Source organism: Haliotis asinina, chromosome 15 (assembly GCF_037392515.1).
Source record: "Haliotis asinina isolate JCU_RB_2024 chromosome 15, JCU_Hal_asi_v2, whole genome shotgun sequence".
Classification (NCBI taxonomy): domain Eukaryota; kingdom Metazoa; phylum Mollusca; class Gastropoda; order Lepetellida; family Haliotidae; genus Haliotis; species Haliotis asinina.
Window position 1 is genome coordinate 49,419,696 of NC_090294.1, and position 26,998 is coordinate 49,446,693.

Sequence of the window (26,998 nt, forward strand, 5' to 3'; positions counted from 1 at the left end):
CTCCTCCTTTGGGAGGGGACGGGGCCGCACCAAGGATAATGACACTCAGCGGAAGCCCCAGGAGCGCAGCTGGGACACCCCCTCGACGCCAGGGCGAGGCAGAGGCAAGCGCCCCTACTCTGGTCGCTGAAGCCGTGGATGTCTCCGACTGGGACCTCCCACCCCCAGTCGTACCTGTCCATCCGACTCCAGTAGGTGGGAGACTAGGGATCTTCTGGCCCAACTGGTCATTCCTAGAGGATCCGTTTGTAAGCAAGATTCTGAAGTCCGGCTACAAACTACCATTGGTCGAGACTCCACCGCTGACATCTACTCCCCAGTCGCGGATATATCCTCAACACCAACTAGCTCTCCTAGAGTCCAATATCGACATTCTGTTATCCAAGAGAGCCATAGAGACAGTGCTGGAACCCCACCGCTCCCCGGGGTTCTACTCACCCATCTTTGTGGTGCCAAAGAAAGATTCCGACAAGATGCGCATGATTCACAACATGGCGGTCTTCAACAGACAGTATCTGGCCGACCCTCCTCATTTCCGAATGACGTCCCTAGAGCAGATTCGAGCCAAATTGTCTCCCGGGGCTTGGCTAGCCAGTCTGGACCTACAGGACGCTTACCTACATGTTCCCATACATCCGCGTCACAGGAAGTACCTGAGGTTCGTCTTCAACGGAATACATTACCAGTGGAGGGTGCTTCCGTTTGGCATTTCTACGGCCCCGTGGCTTTTCACACGCATCACGCTTCCGGTTACCAGGTTTCTTCATCTAAGGGGAGTGGACTTCGATCCATACATAGACGACTGCCTTCTCAACCACGGCAGTCCTCTACTGCTACGCAAACAGTTGGACTTCTCCACCCGCCTGCTGCATCAACTGGGTTGGATGGTCAACACCAACAAGTCACATCTGGAACCAACTCAAGAACTGACCTTCATCGGGGGATTATTTTTAACAAAAGACAATCTTGTCAGGGTCCCTCCAGATCGATGGCTAAAGATTCTGGCGTTTGCGGATCGAGGTCTCTCTCAACCCATGACCCTCAGAGAGTGGCAGTCTCTGTTGGGTCTTTTGACATCGGCGCAGGATCTTACTCTCAGAGGGCACCTTATGCTACGGCCCTTACAGAGGTTTCTGTCACCATTCATCCAGATGAACGACCTCAAGTCACGGGTTCTTCTACCTCCACATCTACATCAGTATCTCCGGTGGTGGATGGTAGAATCGAATGTCTGCGTCGGCGTCTGTTTGGAAGACTCCAGTCACGACCACGAGTTGTTCGTGGATGCGTCTCTACTAGGGTGGGGCGCCCATCTGGCGGGCCGAACGACCTCAGGGCTGTGGTCCGACGCCGAAAGGTTGTGGCACATCAACAACCTGGAATTGCAAGCCGTCATTCTAGCAGTTCGCCGCTGGCTACCGATTTTGTCCAACACCAAGCTCCTGGTGGCGTCGGACAACTCCACAGTCGTCTGGGTTATCCGGAATCAGGGCACGACCAGGTCCAAGCAACTTCTAGACCAGATGTTCGTGTTAGCAGATCTGCTAGACAGCAACGGGATCACAATCAGGGTTCGACACATACCCGGCTGCAAGAACATTCTGGCAGACGCGTTGTCGCGCCCAGGCAGACCTTCACCGACGGAATGGATGCTTCATCCAGACGTGTTTCGTCAGATTTGCCTTCGCCATGGGAGACCCCTGGTGGACCTCTTCGCCACCAGCTTCAACCATCAGCTACCAACTTACGTGTCTCCCGTACCGGATCCACAGGCTTGGGCAGTCGACGCTCTATCTCTGTCGTGGGAGGGTCTAGACGCGTACGCTTTTCCACCACCCGTTCTTCTCCCAGAAGTGATTGGCAAGATCAAGCAGACACAGAACCTGAGACTGCTTTTGGTCGCGCCCTGGTGGCCAGCCAGACCGTGGTTCCCCGATCTGCGACGCCTCGTCAGCGGAGATCCGGTTCAGCTTCCAGATTGGCCACACCTCCTTCGTCATCCGCACAGCCAACAACTCCATCCAGATCCGCTGAGATTCCATCTGCACGGCTGGACCATTTACAGAAGGCATTAAGGGCGAAAGGCTATTCCTTGCATGTGGCGAATGCCATAACCCGAGCTCATCGGACATCCACCAGATCCCTCTATGATGACAAGTGGCGCTCATTTGAAAGCTTTTGTGCTCAGAGATCACAGGATCCCATGACAGCTTCCCCACAGTTCGTGGCGAATTTTTTGATGTTTCTACGTAATTCCAAGCATCTCAAAGGGAGTACGTTGGGTACCTACTTGTCAGCGTTGAACTCCGTCTTGGCGGTCAAGACGGATCGTCAGATTTCTAAAGTTCCAGAACTGGTTGCCCTGCTGAAGACGTTCAAGTTGGAGGACCAGAAAGTCAAGTTCCGCCCTCCAGCTTGGGATCTGAATGTTGTTTTGCAAAACTTGAGAGGCTCCCCATATGAGCCCCTAGAGGATGCTTCCTTCGAGCTGTTGTCCAGGAAGACGGTCTTCTTACTTGCCCTAGCTACGGCAGCTAGAGTTAGTGAGATTTTCATGCCCTGGATGTCACACAAGTGCGTTTTGAACAAGCTAGGCATGGTCGAGTCCACTTGGGATTGCTGTGGGACTTCATTGCCAAGAATCAGCTTCCCGGGCAACCAGATAGACGGTTCTCCATCCCGCCTTTATCGACCATCCTCGGACGACATGATACGGAGGAGGAGTTCCTGTGTCCAGTCAGGGCCCTTAGATATTACATCCAGAGGTCTGCCTTGAAGAGACATTCCCGAAAGAGACTGTTTATCCCTTTTTCTTCATCGTGCAAGGGGGAAGTTAATAGAAACACTATTGCTCTGTGGCTTCGTGCGACTATCCTGGCGGCGTACGATGCCAAGAAACTCCCCCATCCGACGGCGAACAACCCCCATGAAATTAGAGCCCTGGCGTCCACTATGGCCCTCCACAGGAACTGTACGGTGCCACAGATTATGGAGGGTTGTTTTTCGAAGTCGTCCACCGTTTTTGCCTCACACTACCTGAGGGACTTGGCTGTCGAGGACATGGAGGGGCTTCAGTCTTTTGGCCCGTTGGTGGTTGCACAGCAACTCACCCAGCCTTCCACCCATTAGGTAATTGTGTTGTTCTTACCTTTGGTCTTAAGATTAACCTCACCCTCTGGGTGCGTCGGTTTCTCTTTGGAGTTCCCTTGGGTTATCCTTTGTCCTGTTTCCAGGTTTGCCCTGTGACGTTGGCATTGGTCTCCCGGGTCTCCTGTGCATGTGCTTGGTCTGCTGAAGATGTGAAGGTCCTCCGGAGTCCACACCACCGTCCTCTCTGTCGAAGCCATATGCATAAGACCTATGGTAAGGTAAGTTAAAAATTTATTAAAATCTAAATATTTTAGATATTTAAATACTTACCTTACCATAGGGCGGTGACTCCCTCCCAACGCTGGATGCTCCTCCCCACTTTGGACTCATCGGACCTTTCTTTCCTGCTGCCAGTAAAAGTGAATTTTGGGATGGCTCGCTTTCCCGCGAGTAGGGAGATCACGTCACTTCCGTGACTACATCCGTAGATTATACGAGGTAGCCATTCAGGGAATGGCGAATCAACGTCTGTCTGATCTCTACTAGCGAAGCTTGAGGTAATATGCATAAGACCTATGGTAAGGTAAGTATTTAAATATCTAAAATATTTAGATTTTAATAAATTTCTGTTTCTCTGATACAGAGAAATACAGGAAAGTAGTTTTTTGATTAAACAAATTTCTTGAAGAAATTCTAATCTAAATTCAAGTGAATTTGAAAATGGATGCCTTAAGCAATGGGAAGTCAGGTCATAAATGTAAAGATTTAGGGAATTGAAAAGATTGTGAATATAAGTGTTGGTTGTTTTGTTGTTTGGTATCATTGTAGACTTTCACTACAGAAGAAGAGGGGAAAACTCACTCGCTCATTCACCCACTCAACTCTCACTCAATAACTCACTCAAAAACTCTCTCACTGGATAACACTCACTCACTCAATCCCACACACTCAATAACAACCAACCAACCAACCATCCAACCAATAACATGGTCAAAATCTCAAATATACTGCTTTCCTCCCAGTCAAATATTTACCTTTCCACAAGGGATCGAAAGAATCTTTTCACGATGATTGTCCAAATAACTTCAAATTCCTTCAATAATTATTCCATTAGCCGATAACACTTATTACAGTAAGAGAATTTATGCTTTTTTGTGTTGCCCAACTGAGTTTAAACCCATACCAACCTTCTATGCAAATTAACATTTCAAGAAAGCATGCGAATCAATATGTATGTGTGATTACTTTTCACAACTTTTTTGTCAGTAATGGCTGAGTCATTCTGCCCACAGGATTTGAAAACGGAAGCAGCAAAATCGGTGGTTTGGTTGACATGTAGATTGTGTGGATGTGAAGTTTGAGACGTGTGGATTACTTCCCGAGTGGTCATCAGGTGCTATTTACCTTACAACTTATGTCAAGACAATTGCTTGTCATCACAACTTGTAAATGTAACGATCATGAGTGCAGTAATCTGTTTTATACACACCTAAGATGGACCATTTTGGCATCAAATGAGTGTGTATTCTTCCTATTTTCATCATTGGAGATGGACAGCAATATATCACACAACAGTCATGAGTGACATAATCCAGCGCAGTGGCTGCTTCTTATACTGTATTCCACAAAACTGTTTCAGTCAGTTCTATAGATTATCAAGGTAGTGGTGGTTGTGACTAATGATGATGATGATGATGATGATGATGATGATGATGATGATGATGATGATGATGATGATGATGATGATTGTAATCTGACTTCAGGTCATCACCATGAAGCAGACTATCACACACCTTGAATTAAGTCTTTTATGTGTGGTACAAGCTATATCAAACTGATCTCATGTAAGTTACAGTAAGCAAGTTGCTTCAGCCTTAAGAATCTTGGCCGTCATTTTCAATGAGTTCTGTTGAAGAATTGATGGAATAATTTTTTCTGTGAGGGATGATTTCCTTGAGTGGGGGATGGTAGAAATGGGAATTGGAATTGTGAAATGATTGAGCAAAGGTTTCAGATTTTCTATCCCTGTGGGTTTCACTGGACTAGACAACTGACAACAGAAACTTTAGTATTGCATGTCATCAACTGCAAAGAATAAGAAAAGGGTGTGTTTGTGAGCTGTGCTCTTTGTGGAAAGGGACAAGCTCACATGCATAGTGTATATTCTGTGGGTTGGGATTTTCCAGGGTGTCAGTTTTTGAGTCCGCTTGTATTCTGTGGAAGAAGCAAAAAAATATTTGTTATTTCATAACACACTAGTTAAAGATTTCCAACAAGTCAAGCAAACAATATACCTTTGGGAAGGACACTTGATTTCTGTTCATTGTTTTCGAGAGAAACTACAAAACCCATTTCAGTTTTTAGAAATCTCTGCTGACAGCAGAGTAGATTCTACAGTTTTGATCATATCAAGAGTGTGTGTAGAATTCTGACTACGTCAAGAATATGTGCTTGTGTTATACTGCATTGAACAATATAATAGCTGAATGATACATAGGAACTGTATTTTCAGAAAACATGTTCAGCATTATTTCCTTATTCTTAGCACAGTACAAAGTGCAGATCAGTGTGAGTACTGTTACTTGTATAGCAGGATTTACTTACCCTTTACCAAGTGCTCTGATGTCAGTGATCCGAATGCTTCATGCAATTTTCAGCACTGTTTTGTATTTACAAGCTATGGAATCTGTTTCAGCATATAAATAATGCTGTTTATTCTCTACCATTGTTACTTATATATGTATTTTGTCACTGTTTCATGTTTAAAGTTAGTCCCAAGGAAGGAGACACACTGAAGGAATGCATTTGTTTTCTTGTAGTTAATCAGCAATCAGAACATTCTACAGTGGAATCTTTCAAATCCTTTCATATCCTCCGTATTCCAGACAACTTTCTGAGTCACGGCAAAATTGTTCTTTAATTTGCATTAAAGCTTGCTCCAGACTCTCTCAATTAGAGATAATAGAATAAAATAACAGTCCTGTCAGTAAACTTGTTTAAAAGAACAATGCTTTGTAATCTGGACATAGCTGATGAAAAGATGCAGGTTGTTGAATAAACATCTCTGTTATTTATGTACTAAATCATTCATTCTTCTTCCTCTCATACACAAGATGATAAGGTGAATATAATGAAGTCTAGACCAGACCGATGATTGATATCACGAGCATCGATCCATGATGCTGCGTTACCATGCAATCAAACAAGTCACAATGCCAGACCACTTAGTCATTCTGTTCTGTGCCCTTCTTTGATAAGCAATATTCCACCGTGCTGGGATCTGGTCTCCCTCAGAATACTTATGTGATTCACATACTGAAAAAGTCAGTTCACAGTTCATTGTCTGACATTTCATATTGTGCACTTGTGATATGAGTTTGGAGTCATTGGCAACAAATCAAGTCAAATGTAACATGTTTTATCAGGGTTTATGACACTTAATCAGGAAAGTACAGATTCTAGTACGTCTGTGTTGCCAGCGCCCAAAGTCAGTGTTCTACCACTGCGGCCTGGTTACTTGACAACCAGATGTCAGACTTCCTTTTTTCTTGAAGGCAGGGTGACTGAGTAGGATCAGTTGAGTTTGCGTGTTGGCAATCAGTCTTTCTGAACATTCAGCTTACAATAACATCATACATGCAATATTTAATAACATGCTGCCAGTGAATGTCATTTCTCAAGATTAATATCCCCCATATAACATATAGTTAAAATGTATTTTCAAAAAAGATGTTTTTTAAACCAAGAATGAATTTAGGATTTGTCAATTATTAACACATAGTTAGAATCACACGTGACTTAAAAATGGAGGTATATGAATATTGATTGTTTCTACATGTGTAGTTTTGAAAAATGTTAATATCCAAAGTACCTTTGGCATAAAGAGCGAGGTATGGTACGGTAAGTTAGTGATGAAAGGTTTACTCATCACACTTATGACCAGAGTCTCATTCCCCACATGGGTACAATGCGTGAAGCTGATTTCTAGTGTCCCCCACCGTGATATTGCTGTAATACTGCTTGTTGCAGGGAAAAACCATGCTCCCTCATAAAGAGTAAAGTCTTCATATTAAGAGACCCTGTTTAGGCTTGGCATTGACATACCAGTACCCTGTACAGTTTATGACATTCAGCTACAGCCATCAGTTGTATACAGGGGCATGGACAGACAGTTAACTCAGATGCTGGAATCATGTCATCAACAGTACCACAATTGTTGTCCCTTGTCCACACCAGTAAAGGGGCAGTGGAATAGTCTAGTAGTTAAATTATTAGCTCATCATGCTGATGACCCAAGTTCGATTACCTACGTCACTAGGTACAATGTGTAAATATATTTCCATTATTTTGAGCACCAAACTTGTATTCATGGCTTTCACATGAATGGTGAAAGTATGGAACACTATCCATGTCTTCGTCAGTCTGACTCTCTTGTCTTTATGGGTACAATTTCTGGTGTCTCCCACCCTGATGTTGCTTGAATATTGCTAAAAGTGACATCAAACTAAAGCCACTCACTCTCTCTCACCTGTGTCATCACAAGCCCATTGCAACGTGTCTGATTTCTGTACGGTCGTACAGAGCATGGACATACCTTCATTTGAATATCTTAGAGGCACGGTGAAATATTTCAGTCTGGTAAAACTAAACTCACTCACTCACTCACTTCTAGTTAATGCTCTGTTAGTAATCTGTGGTAGACCCAAAGTTTGAATCCTGACATGGGTAAAATATGTGAAGGCTACTTTTGTGTCTCCTGCTGTGATATTGGTGGAATATTGCTAAAAGTGGTGTAAGCCTATACACACTCATTTATGTCTGAAAGTGGAGATAGATCAAAGTCAGAGTAATTTGATGTCAGGATAGCTTTAATTCTATGTTCATGTATGCACTCTTGACTTCAGAAGCCTGTTTGTAGAGACATTTCAAATTTGCACTTGAGAATGCTGGAGGTGAGAGACTTTGATGATCCTCAATGGCCAGGAATTTCTCAAATAGAGGCCTCACCCGTGAAATAATCATTGAGGACATGCTTTTAGAACTATCTTCATTCCTTAATTATCTTAAAAAAGAGGTATCCTTTTCAATGATTAAAACCATTTTATCTTTTATGGCTTCCACAGACCTCTGACATCAATGTAACCTCTATTTTGTTTGAAAATCTCTCATCAAAGCTTGGATGGGGAACTTTATAATGGACGGCCATAAACAACGATCCTATTAAGCTATGTCAAAATGTACTTTAAGCTGAGGCAGTATTTGGTGAGCACAATTTGGTTCTAAAAGACAGAACCTTGTTTCTTTCTGAGTTTTCCCGCTGCATTGGACATAGTGCTTGTAATACCTTGACAGAAGCTTGCTTCATTAAATCTTTGGTTACCTTAAACCTGTTACATTTTGTTTTTCTCATGGATCCTGCTAAGCATTCACCGAAACTTGCTACATTGATCATGGCTCCACTGTCCCATAATCTAATTTTGCTGCATGGTCCCGCTAACCATTAATACAACCTTGGTGCATTTAGGATGGCTTTACAGTCCCTAAACACACATTTGTACATTTCATGTCACCAGTAACTGTTAGCAAAATATTTTTACATTTTAGAAAGGCCAGGCTATTCCTTATCATAAACTTGCAAAATTTGTCGTATCCTTTAATATTAATTTGCTACATTTAGAATGGATGCACTAACTCTTATCATGAACTTGCTTCATTGCAAATGAGTATACCGTTCCTTAATATAAACTGGCTACCTTAAGAAAGGCTGTACTATCCCTTAACATAAACTTGCAGCATATTGAATGCATGCAGTATCCCTTATCATGAACTTGCTATATTTAGAATAGCTGTACTATCCCTTATTATTAACTTACAACATTTAGAAAGGCTGTACTATCCGTCAACATAATCTTCCTATATTTAGAATGGCTGTACTATCCCTTTTCATTACACAGAAAACTGATTCAATTCCAAGTTCAAATGTTTACTCCTTTGGAGCCAGTTGATACAATGGCTGGTAGAAAAGTTACAGTCTTTTATCACAAAAGATTTTGCAAGAAAGAAATGTTCTTCTCATTCCGCTTAGAAGACCTTTTTCTTCAAATCTAAAGGTCATTGTGTACACTGTTGTCTTCATATGAAAATGGCAGTAATTGCCTGATTAGTGTTCAGGAACATTGAAGACTTTTCAAGACTGGTTCAGTAGGACCGGAATGATGGACAACAAGCAGACATGTTTGTCCTCATGATTCTTACAGATGCTCAAATCTTTTTGTAACTTGTTACATATGATAACATTGTTGCACATGAACATAACATTTGGCTAGCTATTCTGGAAACCTTGTAGCCCCACAAACTTCTTAAGCCTATTCTGAACACATTTATCTGCAATCAAAGTGAAGAATTCATAGGACCATGAACTTTTCTAGAATAAGGGCCCTAGTTATAAGACAGAGAGCTGCTGAGATTGATGAAAGCAGTTCTACACTGCTGGACAAACTCTGCCAACAGTCATGAAGTATCATTCTAAAAACAGGAGGCACTTTTGAAATAGTTTATCTTTCAGCTTTGCTTATTCTTTTGATCCTTTATTTGTATGCTTTGTGTTGAGACTCCTGATGGGTTTCACTGTTGTATGTCATTTGATTCTGCAGGTTTTCCTTCTAAATCTGACAGACAGATAGGTCTAGATCACTGTTGAGGTCAGACTGACATAGATCGCCCTTCTTTCTTTCTTATTTGCTTTTGTTAACGGCAGATGTACTTGTGTATATTCATCTCTAAAACATCTAGAACCCAGTTGGGTATACTCCTCGGGTTGCAGTAAATCATTGCATTCCTTGGAGTGGCACGTTCCAATATGGTCGTGGCTAGGGATCCCACACAGAGCTGTTTATTTCTTGGTTTCATAACACTATACCCATGTTTCAGGGTAACACCAAAACAGTAGTTAGATTTTTATCCAATGTACATGTACAATGTACACTCCATGATGTACATAAACTGCTGTTGAAAGCAATGTTACAATAAAAAAATCAGTGTTTTTAAAACAATCAAAATCTTGTTTTGTTTCAAATCTTTTCTTTCAGAATATATAAAGTTTGTCTTTTTCCCTCCTGAAGAAAACAAATTCTGAATAATAGCCTTGACCTATTTTCTGAAATTAGAACATGTGTGTCAGTAGATACTAGATTTGCCATGGAAACATATGAGTAGTAGCTGAAACAGGATCCAACATTTCCTGGCTGTGTGGGTCGCGACACAGTTGCTGTTAATCTTCATCCAGGATCTGACTCCATTGTCTACCCAACATCCAGGTCCATATTGTACAGTGTTACCAGCTGAAGCAGTGTCTGGTTACACACTGACTATCTGACATTTGAGAGAGGCTGGGATCTTATTGTTGTGTTACAGCTGCGATATTTCTTTCATTAAAACTAGGAAGCAGTGCTGTAGCCTAATGGTTGAAGCATTTGCTTGTCACGAGGAAGACCCAGATTTGATTCTCTGTGAATGAGAGTGTGTGTGTAGCAATGGTCCTGAATAAAAAATAGATAAAATGGGCTTTGGTTTTTGTAAAACTAAGAGCCTAAATAAAACAAGAAAACACTTTGCAACTCTGTGTCTTTTGGATCGCTGGCTTGTCTGATGCAGACAGCTTTATCAACAGACCACTGCCATACAGTTGAAATATTGCTGAGTGTGGTGAGACAAGAAACCAACAATTATGTCCTTTTTGTGGCGGTTTATTTCCTTTTTCTCTCAGAAGGCTAAAGAATAATTACTTTAGTCAAGTATCTTTATGACAGTTTCTTTAGTCTCAGCCCCTTCTCCAATATTAAATGGTTGCCCCGTACATACTGCAGTCACCATGCTGCAAATAAGTCCTGTAGCATATTCTTCCCCAACATTTCAGATCAATACATATTGGTCTTTGAATCTGTACAGAAGATTGGAAATCTGTTGATGATCTGCTGGTGTCTTAGTGAGGAATCTGTGGTACGGTATGAGGCTTGTGAAGGAATATTGCACTGCTATGACTTCTTTTGATTTACCAGCTTATATGTCAACTGTGGTTTGAACCATTGTCAGAATCCTTCCCACTCCTCATCTGTTAGATGTGTTCAGAGTAATTGTCTTCATTTGATGATTGGCTTGAAGAGAAGTAGTCATGACTGGGTTAGGAACTTGGAAATTTGTCAGTCATGTTTTGTTAGAGGAAGAATGATCATGTGACATTTGAGGGGGGATGGGCGGGGAGGGAGGTTAGGGGTTAGTAGGGGGTCGAAATGCTGGATAGGTTAGCCTTCACTTCCAACAAACCATGGTGACTGGATCCTTGTGTGAGATGATGACTGTTCAGGGCTTGTGAAGATAAAAGCTGCCATCAAGGTATATACTGTCTCTAGGATCTTAGCACTCCTGTTACTGTGACAGATACTAATAATAATGTACCTTAAAGGCAGTTTCTAGTGTTATGAGCCCGTGTGGAGCTGATGACAAAAATAATCCCAAATATTCATACCCTCTTTGCGAAGACCCAATTACTGGAACAATTATATACACACTTTGAAAGTTAGTAAACACAGAAACTGACATGACGGTGCCAATACAGAACCAAATTCAGGCATGATTTACAATAAAGCAAATGTTTTCCTTATCCTATATGTGGACTTACATCAAGTGACTTCAAAAATCCTCCATTTGAATTAAAACTCTCCATTTGCCTGCCAACAACACTGAAGATGCAGGTGAATCCCTGTTTGCCTAGAATTTGGAAATACTTACTATTATTGCTGACAAAATTGTCTTCCAGACAGTGAGGAAGGTAGAACTAAATGTCACCTGTCACAGCAGGAATGGTACTCGCTACTAGATCTCAGGCAGGCATATTATTCGTACAGTGTTCTGGAATCTATGACACACTGAATATGGTTTCAGTCACTGTTTTACATCCTGTGAAGATCCAGGTTAGAATTGATCATCAGTAACCCATGCTTATCGTAAAAGGTGACTAATGGGATTGGGTGGTCAGGCTCACTGACTTGTTTGACAGGTCATTGTATTCCAGTTGAGTAGATCAATACGGTTGATCACTGGATTGTCTGGTCCAGACTAGATTATTTACAGACTTCCGCCATATAGCTGGAATATTGCTGAGTGAGGTGTAAAACTGAACTCACTCACTCACTGTTTTAAAACATATGTTTTGTCTAAAACTAGGAGCCAAAGAATTTTTAATTCGAAAATATTTTGAAAACTTTCAGCACGTCTTTGAAAACACCATTTTCATGTATTTTCATGTTTAATCCTTTTGCATTTTTTTAAATATTAGGTTCCCCCAAATATCCGATGATCAGTCCCTAAAGCAAATATTAGGTATCTGAATCTGAATTGATTTTTCATTTTTTTCTTTGATTATTTAAAGATACGAGTTACGCAAATATAGTGACATTACAGGAATGTTTGGATTGCCGAGTTTTCTTTACAAAGTATTATGCAAAATGATAATGTTAACAGCATACCCATATAAGAAAACTTAAGCAGTTTCTCAAGATAAAGATGATGTTTTTTCGTTTCCAAAGAAACCTACAAAACATCCATGATGAGCTGGTTTTATTTTTTTTTTCAGTGAAATATCTCAAAAGACAAGGTACTTCTTTCACAAAATCAATAGTAATGCCTAGTTTTCTTCAAACTTTCCAGGATCTGTCTCGTTATCTTCCAGTGGTTCCCTTCAAAGTCCAAGAACCTTGCTTCCTGTAAGGATTAAAATGTCTGATGACACACTGAAGAAACGAAGCTGTAATAAACGAGTCATGAGCTTGCCTATCTTTCTGCTTCAGAGGATTAAGTGGAAACTAAGGAGGAACATCTCATCATTTGCGCATTCCGTAATCTGCTCTGATTTGTCAGTGATCATAAGACATGTCTATCATGGTCGTAATAGATCTCTGTGAGGTCATTGGTATGTTGTCTTGTCTGTGGATAGATCATGGTGTACACTGGTATGTATGTCTTGTTTGTGTGTGTGAGGTCATGGTGTACAATGGTATGATGTCTGTGGATGAGGTCATGGTGTACACTGATATGTATGTCTTGTCTGTGTGTTTGAGCTCATGGTGTACACGGGTATGTTGTCTTATCTGTGTTTAAGGTCATGGTATACACTGGTATGTATGTCTTGTCTGGATGAGGTCATGATGTACTCTGGTTCATGTGTCTTGTCTGTGGATGGGGTCATAGTGTACACTTGTATGTTGTCTTATCTGTGTGTAAGATTCTGGTGTACTCTGGTATGTATGTCTTGTTTGTGGATAAGGTCCTGGTGTACAATGGTATGTATGTCTTATATGTGGGTGAGGTCACAGTGTACTCTTGCTTGTGTGTCTTGCCTGGATGAGGTCATGGTATACACTGGTTTGTGTGTCTTTTTCTGTGGATGAGGTCATGGTGTACTCTGGTTTGTGTGTCTTGTCTGGTTGAGGTCATAGTGTACACTTGTATGTGTGTCGTGTCTTTGGATGTGATCAAGGGGTACCCTGGTATGTATGTCTTGTCTGTGGATGAGGTCATAGTGTACAATGGTATGTATGTCTTGTCTGGATGAGGTCAATGTATTCATTGATATGTGTGTCTTGTCTGTGGATGATGTCATAGTCTACACTGGTATGTGTGTCTTGTATGCCTGGTAACACCGATATGGCCAGCTTAAATAGTATGTTTTTTGTGCCTCATGATGACAAAATTGATCCTTTGAAGTAAAACACATTTCTTTGATGTTGCAGAATGATATATGGGTATAGCAGATTTCATTTTAAGAATAACAGTGATTTAACCAGCACGTTAGACTGAGGGTTTGCTGTGGTTATTGATGACATGTAGCACACACACATACAAGCATCTTGTGATGGGGGAGGAGAGATTGTCCTGGATTAACTATACATGTAGAGACCCTCACCCCAGTGTCATAAAACATCCACTGCATTAAACAAGTTGATAAAAGTTACAATAACAACTGCTTTTAGTTTTGCTTATACCATCAAGTCTTAATACATTTCAGCTTGGTTGACACTGAGTAACAGGTGAAAATCTGTTCATCATCAGAATGTTTTGTCCACCACTTTGTGTTTGTGGCCAGTGATATCCATTCTGAATACTGCAACATCAGAAGCAGAGACATGAGTGACGTCATTTGATTGTGACGTCATAATAACTGACAGGATTACATGTTTTTTTGTGTGCTGAACATCAACAGTTACAAGATGTCAGTAATTAGAATAGTAACAGCTTGTGTGTTCATGTCACCTTCCTTGTCACCTGAGAGGATTTGAGATCTCAAGGACGATGCTGGCCATTGTATTATACATGATGAGTCATGATTGCATCGTGTATAACGATGTTTTTTTATCGATAGTATATGAGTACAAATCTCAATAATTATACAGAGCCATAGCTTAAATTCATGGATAACCATGATTTGTGGATCGTGGTAATTATCATGCTATTTCGTAAGGTAAATCTTGTATGAAGTGACGAAGCGGTACATTTGATGTACATACAGTGCCACACCTTGCTGACACAAATGTTCCAAATCTCACCATTACACGTAAAAGCACTGAATCTAATAGTTCAGTACGGAAATATATAGCCAAAGATCACAAGTGTCGCCAATACCAAATTTAGCTTTGGTAAACAAACGTTTCATTCACAAGTGGAATATTAGACATTTTCAATTTGTTGAATCAGTAAATAAAATAATCAGTGAATATACAAAATGAAATTGTGCATTTGAAATATGATTTTTGACACACTACACTTATATCCACTAATCAAGGTTATGCAACTGTTCTAAATGAACAATTCACTACCTCAGATACTTTCATGCTTTTAAGAGATATCTTCATATTTTTAATGATGACAGATGACATTTACTACTAGACATGCATAAAATGTTGAGAATTACAAACTACGTTACTGTCGAAGTACAACACACATAAACTATTTCAAAGGGAATCATGTTTTTCATTTCCATAAAATTTTTATTCCCCTCCTCCAAAAACACAATGGCTTTACGAAATATGTTTTATTTCACCAAATAAGGACCATTTTCCCCTACTGAAGCTGGTGAATATCAATATTGTTGTAGGTGGATGGGCAACACGTACAGAACTGCGTCATGTGTTCTATGTTTGCCCTCTGTATTCCAGATACCCGTACTTATCAGCAGAACCTCGACGGAGTCTTGACATCATAGCTGCAGGTAAGATTGAAAACATGTCCTAGCAGCATGAAACATGATTACTTCTTATAGACTTACCTTATCTCAACGCATGTTTGTTTGTTGTTTAACATGCGATCACCAATATCCAAACTATATGGCTGTCGTCTGTAGAATATCAAGTCAGGATCAGACAGTTTAGTGATCAACAGTCTGAGCATCAATCTAAGCAATGGTATGTAAAGCAAGCAGCAAGCAAACACCCAATCCTGTTAGTCAGCGCTTACCTTTCAATCCCTGAGTGGTAACAGACTCTGTCCTGTTTCCAGCTTAAAAAGACACCTCATTCCAACACATCAAAAGAAGTAGATAAATGCACATCGTGCAAAAAGCAGTCATAAATTTATTTGTATTGTACATTTTTCATTTGTCTTTTTTCCCATGACATGTGTTTAGTCAGTTCCTTGTTGATATTACCATGAATAATCCAATTACAAGGAAAATATCAACTTTGTAAGGCAGAAGATGAGGTTCACATGTTATTTCACAACAACAAATGATCTTCCCTCTGTATTTTCCAAAATGATTTTACATGATTCTTGAAGCTATAGCATCATTGAAATTGACTGACACTATTTACAGCACGAAGTGTTGTTTCACCATTGTGGAGTATTGATTTGATATAGTATTTCAGTTTTTTGTACACTTCCTGAAATACACTGCAAGTGTTTCTATTTCTTCTGATATCTGTGGGCTCTAGCAAATCCTTGAGTCTCAGGAAGTGGAGATGGAGGCCGATGAACCAGTGCCTGGGGTCTGTGTGTCTACATCCAGCTCAAGTGCTACTGTTGTAGAAAGTGTATGGTCAGTGACCATTATTGGGATATATCTGTAATACACCTGATCCTTAATACAGAGCCTAAGTTTGACCACACCTTACAGCTGTAAGCATCAGGAGCTAGAAGTGTTTATGAGAATATTTTGGTCACATTTCACCAGCCTTTGAAAAGGCCATGAAAGTTACATGTTTTCACTACAAATCTCATGAATAGGGACCAAGATATGTAGCTGACTGGTCCATCCTTTACTGAAAATACTTAGCCTTATAAATGGCAAGTTCGACTCATCGTTATGATATTTTTAGTACATATCAGTTTTGTGAGGATTAGGGGGTCTGTGGTTGTTTGAAACATGCCATCAGATTGTCTCCCTTTGAGACAGTCTTTTGATAAATGGACTGGTTGGGTAGCCTGATGTTTAATTGTTCACTAGTATGCCTGAAGATGCAGATGTGATTCCCCACATGGGTACAATGTGTGAAGATCATTTCTCTTGCTCCTTGTCGTCATATTGCTAGAATATTGCTAAATGTGTTGTAAATCCACTAAATCACTCAGTCTTTCTCTCCAGCTTGTCTTCAACTGAAACAATGATAGTTCTGGAGGATTGTTCAAAGCAGTGTTAGACCCAGATCACTCATTCATAATAAGAGGAATGCATTGTTAATTGAATCCTTTGTTTAAATTTTATCATTTTTACTTTTTTTGGGTTACTTTGACTTTCCAAATCTTTTTTACTGATGGTAAGTTATTAATCAACCGAAGTAAACATTAATTATGATAATCATGTTTGTGATGAAATGTCCAAAAAATATTTCTAATTTCTGACAGGCCTTATAATGATCATACTGAATGCAAAACCATGAGAAGTATTTTCATCAGTTTTGTATAATTTGACCAAGGTCTCCTTGAATGTAACTTTCAGTAAAGCTGAGATGGGAGAAAAAAGGTTTCCAAATGTTCTGGTGTCAGAGATTGAGGAGTGATGGGCTTTCCTTTACAGTAATTGGCTGCTCAAGGGTCGCATGGAAAAACTAAGGAGGGTTTTCATTTCCGAGACTCTGCTGTATAACGATTTGAAAGGCAGTGCTCCTCAGATTTAAATAACTTGTGAATCGGATCGCTTGTTAAGTGTCTAAGATCTTGAAACAAATTATGCTGCTGACGTGTCATTAATCTCAATTTCCAAATTTAACTCATAACCTGATGTATTTGTGGAATTTGAGTGTATGGAGGAATTTAGAGCTTTTGAGTTGCAAACATGTAGTGAACCCGATGAACTGTATGGTCATATTTTATTTACAGGGAATTTATCAATGACTTGCAAATTGCCAAGTCAGGCTCCTCCAAGTAACTGAAGAAATTACGGCACATTTGAAGGAATTGTATCTCAAATGTACACAAATGCAGCCCACTCGCGAAACAATTGCAGCGACATCGGTAGTTTAGCGGTAATAACATAAACACAACGCCCCTATCAGAAACAATGTCGGTAATACTTGAAAAACGCTCAGCCATTTTCGGCAATTCCTCGGCTCAGTTCTGTGATTTGTCGGTCTTGAAACTCACACATCAAAACATGGCATCACTGGAAGGAGCACCCGTCTTGGTGAGTTTTGTTTTTAGTTTCTACTGTTTTCATTTTCATAATTATCCATCTTTGACCACCCATGTTGAATGGGTTTAGGTATCAGGTGTTTTCGGAGCTATGAATTATTTTTTTAGGATAAGATCGTCACTGCAAAAGAACGTCATAAGTCATGCCCCCGGAGGTTGTTTATGTCTGAACATTGGAAGCATCTGGGGGCATAATTTATTATGTTCTTTTGCAGTGACAACCTTTTCCTAAAAAACATTTATATCTCCGATAACACCTCATACTTAAACGCATTCAACACGGGTATTCAAAGACAGATAATTATGAAAATGAAAACAGTAGAAACTAAAAACAATACTCACTGAGACGCCATGTTTTGATGTGTGAGTTTCAGGACACGACCGACAAATCTAGGAACTGAGCCGAGAAATCTCCGAAGGTGACCGATCTTGTTTTGAGTATCCCCGACATTGTTTCCGATAGGAGCATTGTGTTTATGTTATTACCTCTAAACTACAGATATCACTGCAATCGTTTCGCGAGCGAGCTGCGTTTGTTTACATTTGAGATGCAATACCTTCAAATTTGCCGTAATTCCTTCCATTACTTCTGGGGGCCTGCAAGTATCAAGTCTGTCATAGAGCAAATAAAGGATCATTTTAAAACAAACTGTGTTGTGATTGTTAGTTTATTCTTCTGTGCAGGATATGTACAGGTGGGAGCTGATTAATGTGCCTTCTACCCCTGTCCTCATCCCTCACCCTACCCCCTTGACCCCCACAACAATAATGAAAAACTGTCCTGTCTCTTTCTGAACATCTGATTCCCTTTAGACAAGTTTACAACATGCAGACTGATTGTGATACACGATCTGTGAGGAAGGTAAATCCATGACATGGTTGAATCTATTGGCTACTCAATTAAATATTCTCTGACAACAGTACCAAAGTGACCTACCAGTTAGATAATTGTCCTTCCTAAGGGACTCTATAATGATTGTAATGTCACACTAATGTTCTTCACACTCTGACCATTGAGATATTCCATTTGTTTGAGGTCACTGTTCATTATGGAAATTGTTCATCAATGTATGGAATTGTGGGATGGAATATGTTCCAGTATGTGCTTCTTGTAAGAGCTGACTAGGTGACCGCAGTACCCTGGACTGCTTGTTGTAAGAGCTGACTAGGTCCCAGTGCCCCTTGCTTGCTGTAAGAGCTCTCTGAGTCCCAAGTACCCATACCTGTAAGAGCTGACTCGGTCCCAGTACCCCTGCTTGTTGTAGGAGACTAGGTCCCCAATACCGCTGCTTGTTGTAAGAGATCCCCAGTACTCCCTTGCTTGCTGTATGAGATGACTAGGTCCCCACTACCCCTGCTTGTTGTAGGAACTGACTAGGTTCCCAGTAACCCTGCTGGTTGTAAGAGCTCAATAGGTCCCCACTACCCCTGCTTTTTGTAAGAGCTCAATAGGTCTCCAGTACCCCAGCTTTTTGTAAGAGCTGACTAGGTTCCCAGTACCCCAGCTTGTTGCAGGAACTGACTAGGTCCCCAGTACCCCAGCTTGTTGTAGGAACTGACTAGGTCCCCAGTACCCCAGCTGGTTGTAGGAGCTGACCAGGTCCCCAGTACCCCTGCTTTTTGTAAGAGCTGACCAGGTCCCAGTGCCCCCTTGCTTGGATAGTCATAAGCTATGTATGACTGTATGACTGTATGACTGCTTGTATCATGCATGGGCAGCATGATTCAACAAAATCAGTTGTTTCACTCTTTAATTGTGCAGGCTTGATTAGGGGGATGTAAAATGGCAAAGGTTTTTATTTTTTTCCCTGGGGACCTATGAAATAAACTGCTTGAAAGTTATCCAACAATTTTTGGTGATCTTTCTGAAAGTAAAAGAGTACAACTCAATAACGTTCTTACTTTCATTTATATCTGATTCAGCAGTCTTCAGATATGCACATATTTCATTTGTTGTTGACTCTCAAACATACTGCATATTTCAGAGTTTCTTTTAAACAACTTGGAACTAACACAATTACACTCAATGACACAATCTCATTAGATTTCCAACAGAATGAACATGTTGATTTAAGCACCAGTTGTAACAAATTCACAAAAGGACATTTTTCTTTGCATTTTCTTTCAAGGAAATAGCAGCTAAATTCAATCTAAACATAAAAATAGATTGATTATGCATGACAGTGGGTAGCAGATTGTTTAATGGATGGAAATGAGATCTGTCTTTTTTGTCCAATAGTTGGAGCGCAGCCTCACGAGGACGAAAACCAATGGTTAACGCACTTTGGCTTCATTTCAAACTTCATTATGTTGTCACCCTCGAGAAACAAATAGTCAAAGACCTGATGCATGTTTGGCATGAACCAGGTCTCCTGCACATCAAAGCATGGCCTCTGTTCCTGACTACTCTATTAACAATTAGATGGCATGTTGCAAACAGATATCCCTTACGATTAGAGCTAGCCTGTTTTTGACTTCAGGTACATGTACTTGTCAGGCTGCTTGTAATAGCAGTCACAGAATGGTCAAGCGCCAATGGTAGCAAGTGCTGCTGTGCCAGTGGCACCATATGGCGATGTTTTACGAGGTGTAGTGTGTAGTGGTCAGAAGTGCAGTTCGGTCAAAGGAGCAGTGCCGTCGCCATTGAAATTTAATGCAATCCCTTTGGCTACTGGTGAGCCCATAGGTTTGGTGGAAACTGCGGAAATTGTATGTGTTAGCCTGATTGATTGAATTCCCTGAAATGGACATGATCTGGGCAGACCAGAGATGGTGCCAGACCTACGAGGAATGGACTTGGGGGATGGGGGGAGGCAATGGAATGGGGAGATTGGGAGAGCGCTGGTTGTTTATCAGACTCCTCAAGGCAGTTCAAGGCCATGAGACTGCTTAGCAGAATAAACAAGTTTGTATTGACTGTGCTTGTGTTGAAGACTGGCATCTGCCTGTGAATCTAGCACCGACCATTTCTAAGACTTACAGGAACTGGTATCTTAATGGCTAGGAGTTTTCAACAGATTGTAGAAATAATGCTTATTTTGGACACTTACGCTACAGAACTTACATATTTTCAAGCACATTTTCAGCTGGTTTAATGCAATATTCTAATTTTCACTTGTTCACCTCAATAGTTCCTGTTGTCAGTAAAATAACAGTCACCTTGAGAAAGTCACCATGTTAAATGAGACTATTATCAACATAAATTACTAAAAGTCTCAACCCCTCTGAGTAGATTATGTTCAAACTTAGTTTAAGTATTGAACTTATTCTCTTAACCTGAGTTTGTAAGTTTCATATTATCTACCCAAGTTACTCACATATCATTTGCAAAGTTTTCAAAATGTGTCACCTTGTGTTGACACAGATCTTAATCTAGTCATTCTTAGTGATTTGCATCCCAGCTGAATAATGATGGATCTTTGCTTCAGTCATGGGGACCAGAGCAGATATATTGAAATTCCATCTGTAATCATTCTATCATTCTACTCTGCAGCTAGTTCAGGGTTCAGTGTGTTTCCAGGAATGTATTTAAGAATTGATGTAAGTTTTAAACCGTTTTTTAAGCAAAATGTGCATAAAGTGTCTATGTTTGAAACTTAAAATGAAATATATTGATTTGTCCATGAACAAATCTGTCTGCAACTTCATAGACTGTTCAATTAATCATTAACAAAAATTTCAGATAATACAAAGTGAGTAATTTCTCTCAGTATTGCAACAGTATTGTAACAGAAACACTGCATATTCAATTATAATCCAATCAGAAAACAGCAGTCCATTTGTGGGTGGAGCCAAAATTATTTCCCATTTATGTTGCCATTTGAACAAGAACAACTTGAATTCTGTTTTGATAGCCAATGATACGCATCAAAATGACTGAATTTATTTTTGTTGTTTTCATAGGTCACTTGATAGAACGAATGGTCATGTTCTGTTGTCTTCATGTCATCAGAACTGAAATATTGTTTAGGACATAGTTAAATAACAGCTGTACAAAGACAGTTCATGCCTACTGACAGTTGTTTCGCTTCCTTAGAAATGTGAGTAGCACATGGTAGATCTCCAACCTGTCACCCAGGAAACTAGACGAAACTGAGTCCCTACATCCACAGAATCATATTAACAAACATTATTCATCTGATCAACATGATCATCCGATTAGCAACTGATAGCCACAGAAAACCATGGCAACAGTATTGACAAGCCATCATTGACCAAGCTCCAAATAGTATTGCTAGTATTGATGTACTGTGTTGTGTTATGATGATTGGGATTTTATGTTAACTCAGTTATGACATGTTCACTTTACTTATTCTGTTTAAACTGGTGTTCAATTACCTTTTATATTTTCCATTTTGTGTTTGGCCTGACCAATGTAATACCTTCTTTTACGGATCCGTCAGCCATATTTTTCAAGAAAAAACAAACAGAAGTTAATTTTCTCCGCTCAAACAAATAAAATCATAATGTTATTATTTCTCCCGAAATATAAACTTACAAGAATTATTTTGCTTGATATACCCATCATAACTGCTAAAAGTAAATTACTATTTGCATTTAAAACAAATGTTTCTGTGGCTGGGGACTTGTTAAGTGTTGTTTTCCCTCCTGTCTCCAACTTTTCTTAGGACAAAAATCTGTAAAACAAGAATTATGATTGGTCTGGCCTTGTTAAGTAATTATGAAGGTCTGCTTTTCATATGTGTTCAGCATGTGCCAATACCTTGCACTGATGCCAGTGTTGTAAACAAAGCTCAGATTTGTGCTAAATTTTCTTGGCTTTCCCCGCAACTGACTCGTCCCAATTCTTGTGTCATTTCGTATGTGAAAAAGGATTGTACACATAGAAACCAAGCTGCCGAGCCTCTGTTCACCGATGACAAAATGGGTACCCGATGGTATGTCATGTGACTATTAACCTTCTAGCACCTCACTGACTGCTGGGTTATCCAGGGTTATAATAGGTAATCAGATTGTAATTTCAGCATCACTGAGCATCTTATCATTGAATCTCAGTAGGCACTATACAAATCCAGTATTACCTCACCACCAGTTCTCTACAGTTTATATCTACAGTAATATTCTTGAAAATACATAGACCATCAGGCAAAGTTTGACAAGACCATAGAAATATGTTGAAATGTGATAGACTTCTACTAGCAATATGGAAGAATTAAAGTTCAGTACAAAAAGTGTTGGTTCAGTTATCTGAAAGCATCTCTAAGTAATCACACTGGAGTAATTATTGTGTATTTAGTGTTCAGAGTACAAAACAGCAGATATAGCTCTATCCAGACACATATAGGATGTGGTCTTGCCTTGTACATGTAAGACAATATTTCTGAAATCATTAATTGGAGTTAAAGGTTACAATAAAGAAAAACTTGTTTGGGTATGAGGATTCTGAAATTTGATTGATTAGATTCCTGAATTAATTTGAACATGGAACCATCATGTCCCATTAGTGATTTCAGTGAGCAATCTGAATGTGCTAATATCATAGTGATCTAGGGTAGTATCGTCTTTCCTCATCCATTTTCTGGACTTATATCCTAAGTGTCATGCATGTTAATAAATCTTTATTACTTTCATTATTTTCTGCTTATTAATACTTCCTTCAACTTATGTCATTTAAATGATAAATTTGATCTTTAAAACTACATAGATGTCCACAAACATCATTGTAATAAATAGTGTCCATAATCTGGGTCAGCATCTTTCCTCTGTTTAAACTTCTGCTGCATGAGTGCCAGTGTTGAACCTCTGCAGCCTTGGACACTATGTAATAAATATATATGCTTTTAACATATACCTATGAATAAAATCTACCATTTTGCAGACAGAGTAATGACTGTTGGCATGTATGTTTATATTGACCATCAGGGCTGAAATACATATGAGCCATACCAGTCAGCTATATTGTATGGCTACTAAACTGATGCGGAATGAATATACACAAATGCTCAGAACTTCAGTAGATGGAGCCCCCTTTATTTTAGAGGTATTTCCCTTGATGTGCTATATCTTGATGTGGTATATGATTGAAGCGGTATATTTAAGAAGTATGTCCCTTGATGTGGTATGTCTTGATGTGCTATATCTTGATGTGGTATATGATTGAAGCGGTATATTTAATCAATATGTCCCTTGATGTGGTATGTCTTGATGTGGTATATGATTGAAAAGGTTGTATGACAGTTCTCCTTTGAGCCTGTGGGAGATAACTAGCCTCGTAACATATACTATATACTAACCATAAGAGGCAGAACACTTGACTTTTTCATGAGAGAGTAACTATTATGTCATATGAAGAAATCAGATACTCTGAGGTGATTTTTAGCTATATTCTAAATCTGTGTAAATCTGTCCATGTTATCCTCCTTATCTTGTTCATCAATGTCGACAAGTGGTAGATGACCTAGTCCAAAGGTGAAGCTACTCACCAAATACTGCCATTAAAATTCTGCGTAACTGAAGGGTCGTTTTGGACTATTCTTGAGCTGTATGTGCATTGTCTTTAGTGTAAAGGTTTAACAGAATTTGCCGGCCACTGCCACAACTCTACGAAACTTGGCTGTGTGTGTGTCTGGTCAGGTGGCACTGAACTTGTTACCCTCTTGTCCCTCAAGACAAGTAGGAAACAGAATATGAGATCAGCTGGAACTGTGACATGGAACAGGTAGCATCTTCAGCAATATTGAAGTCAATTAATGAACAAGGCATTCTGCAGATTCCTGGTAATTTCTTTATGTTCCCATTGCACGAAATGATTGTGTCAAATCAGTGCATGGAAGAATGTAATGTTCTTTTGGAAGCAATTCCTTTCCTTGTGAGTTAATTGGAAGCCTGTTGGTGTTAAGAGGTTAATGAAAGGATATTGCTCAAAATGCCTCAACAATCAAAAGTAGAGAAAAGTTTCTGTGAAGGCTAATACAACCACATGTGTATCCATTTTCTGCAATTATCTATGTATTTGACAATCTTCCATATTTATAACTGAAATTCTACTATGACTCAAGAAAATACTGGATTCTGATTGGTAGTTCAGAAAAATCAGACGGCATTAATTCTGGATTGATGCTATCTGATTTTAGACTGCATATTAACAACTCTTATTGTGAGAACTACTTCCATTTGACCACAATGATGGCGGGTCATAATAACAACAAGTCCATGCATTTTGACGTTGACTTGCGAATTTGCCACATATGCAGTTCGAAATATGCAGTCTGATTTCATGGTGCCTCACTACGAATGTACTGTATATAAAACATTGCCGCACTACTTCAGCTTGACCACCGACATGACTGCTATCAACACAACAGACATGATGGAAATGCTGATAAAAAACATTTATTCAAACTAAAAAAATACAGTTGTATGATATTTCCTCAACATTTACATGGGAATTTCACTATCATAATACCCTCGGCTCTAAAAACATTCAATTACAATACAATTTAAATACAACACACATCCCCTAACATAAACTACATCTAACACATAAATCAGAATGCCTTGCCAAAATACACCCCTATCTGTACAAAATTGTGCGGCAAGACGTTAGTAAACATTTACCTACCTGGAACATGGTATATTTGTTTCCATTTACAATGGGAAATTCGCAAGATAACGGTTCTGGCGAAACACCAAATTTATGCTACTCATACTCCATCATGTCACAATAATATACAGTGTTCTGCTCTCCCCGCAAGCCAGTCACCGTTATGTTCGTACTCTTTGAGAAAAGCTTGGCCTCAGTCCATCCCCAAATGATGAAAACAAAGTTTCCAGGAATCCCAAGTTAGTCGCATGTAGACACATTTTGACAAAACATCACTGTCACTCTTTCGCTGCATGCCTCGGTGGAGGCAAATACATGAAAGCACAGTCAACACTTGCTGAGCGTAAAAATCAACAGTTTTTTATGAGTTACAGATCGTAGGTCTATCAGAAAAGGATCTATTCTTCGATTCTGGAGTGTTCTGATTCAACATCCAATCAAGTATTTTCCACCTTCACATCAAGTTTCAAACTTTCGCAAAATGTAAACACTGTCTCGTGTTTCAAACTGTTTCGTAACTCTACTTCCACAAAAATAAGGAGGTCAGACAATTCCATTATTGTGTAACCTAAGAGGTAGAGTATCATGGCAAACAAAAAAAATAGGCTGGTTTCCATTTGTGGCCATAAATTGGTAATGGAGTGAATCATATTTAATTGAAACCCCATTTACTCAATATTAGATAGCTTTTAATAGCTAAACCTGAATCAGAATTTTTCAGCAAGTTGTAATGGTTGGGAACATGTGATCTGTTCACAGACCCAAATGTTTGTTTTCACACTTTGTGGAATTTGTGTACAAAATTAGAGACTTTTCCTCACATCAGCTTGATCCTTTTCACCTTTCCAAAATATTTTAATGGTTTTCATTCAATACTGTGGCATATTGCTGCAGTGTTTCGGCAATGTCTATTTTGACATAGTTTCTAGACTACTTTCCTCACAACCAGCCATCAAATCTGTCACCATACATACTCCATGCAGGTTGCACAAGAGCAGTTTCAAAATTCAGTTGCTGATGTTAATTACTGTTCCTTTCAGAAAAACAGCTGATCCAGTTGACTGTTGCAGTCATTGTCAACTTGTATGATATGTATGTACAATTCTCTGGTTTCAGTAATGCGACTGATATATCATGGATATGCTGATATATGACCATATTGATATATCAGTATATTGCTACCTGTTTAGTTAGATGCCTGTCATATGTTGGTTGCCAGCGTCAGTGGAAATTCCAAATATGAATGAAATGTTTCTTTATTCCTGTTTATATATTTATAACCAATGTTATAGCTTTGTAGTGGGGATTGAAGTTCATCTAACAGCAAAACTAATACAGAAAGAGGTGATACCTCTTAAAGTCTTTAAATACAATTCTTAAAGACATGCCAGTCTTTCACATATCAATGTTTTGTTTCAAAGCATGCTTGCCAAGATGACTTAGTTTGGAATGCCAGATAAGTCTGTAAACATGTATGTTTATGATCTGTAAAGTGCAGAGTACAGACAATCACTGTTGTGGAAGTTCAGAGTACAGTCAGTCACTGTTGTGGAAGTTCAGAGTACAATCACTGTTGTGAAGTTCAGAATACAGACAGTCACTGTTGTGGAAGTTCAGTGTACAGACAGTCACTGTTGTGAAGTGCAGAGTACAGACAGTCACTGTTGT

General features: G+C 39.6%; 1 protein-coding gene across 3 annotated transcripts in view; it reads left to right on the top strand.

Moving 5' to 3' along the window:
* The window catches only part of LOC137265478 (complexin-like), a 197,437-nt gene that overhangs the window by 68,005 nt on the left and 102,434 nt on the right, over positions 1-26,998 (top strand). For all 3 annotated transcript variants that reach the window (XM_067800885.1, XM_067800883.1, XM_067800886.1), the window contains one exon: positions 15,300-15,352. The gene's annotated coding sequence lies outside the window, so the exon portion shown is untranslated. The remainder of the gene's footprint in view (positions 1-15,299; positions 15,353-26,998) is intronic.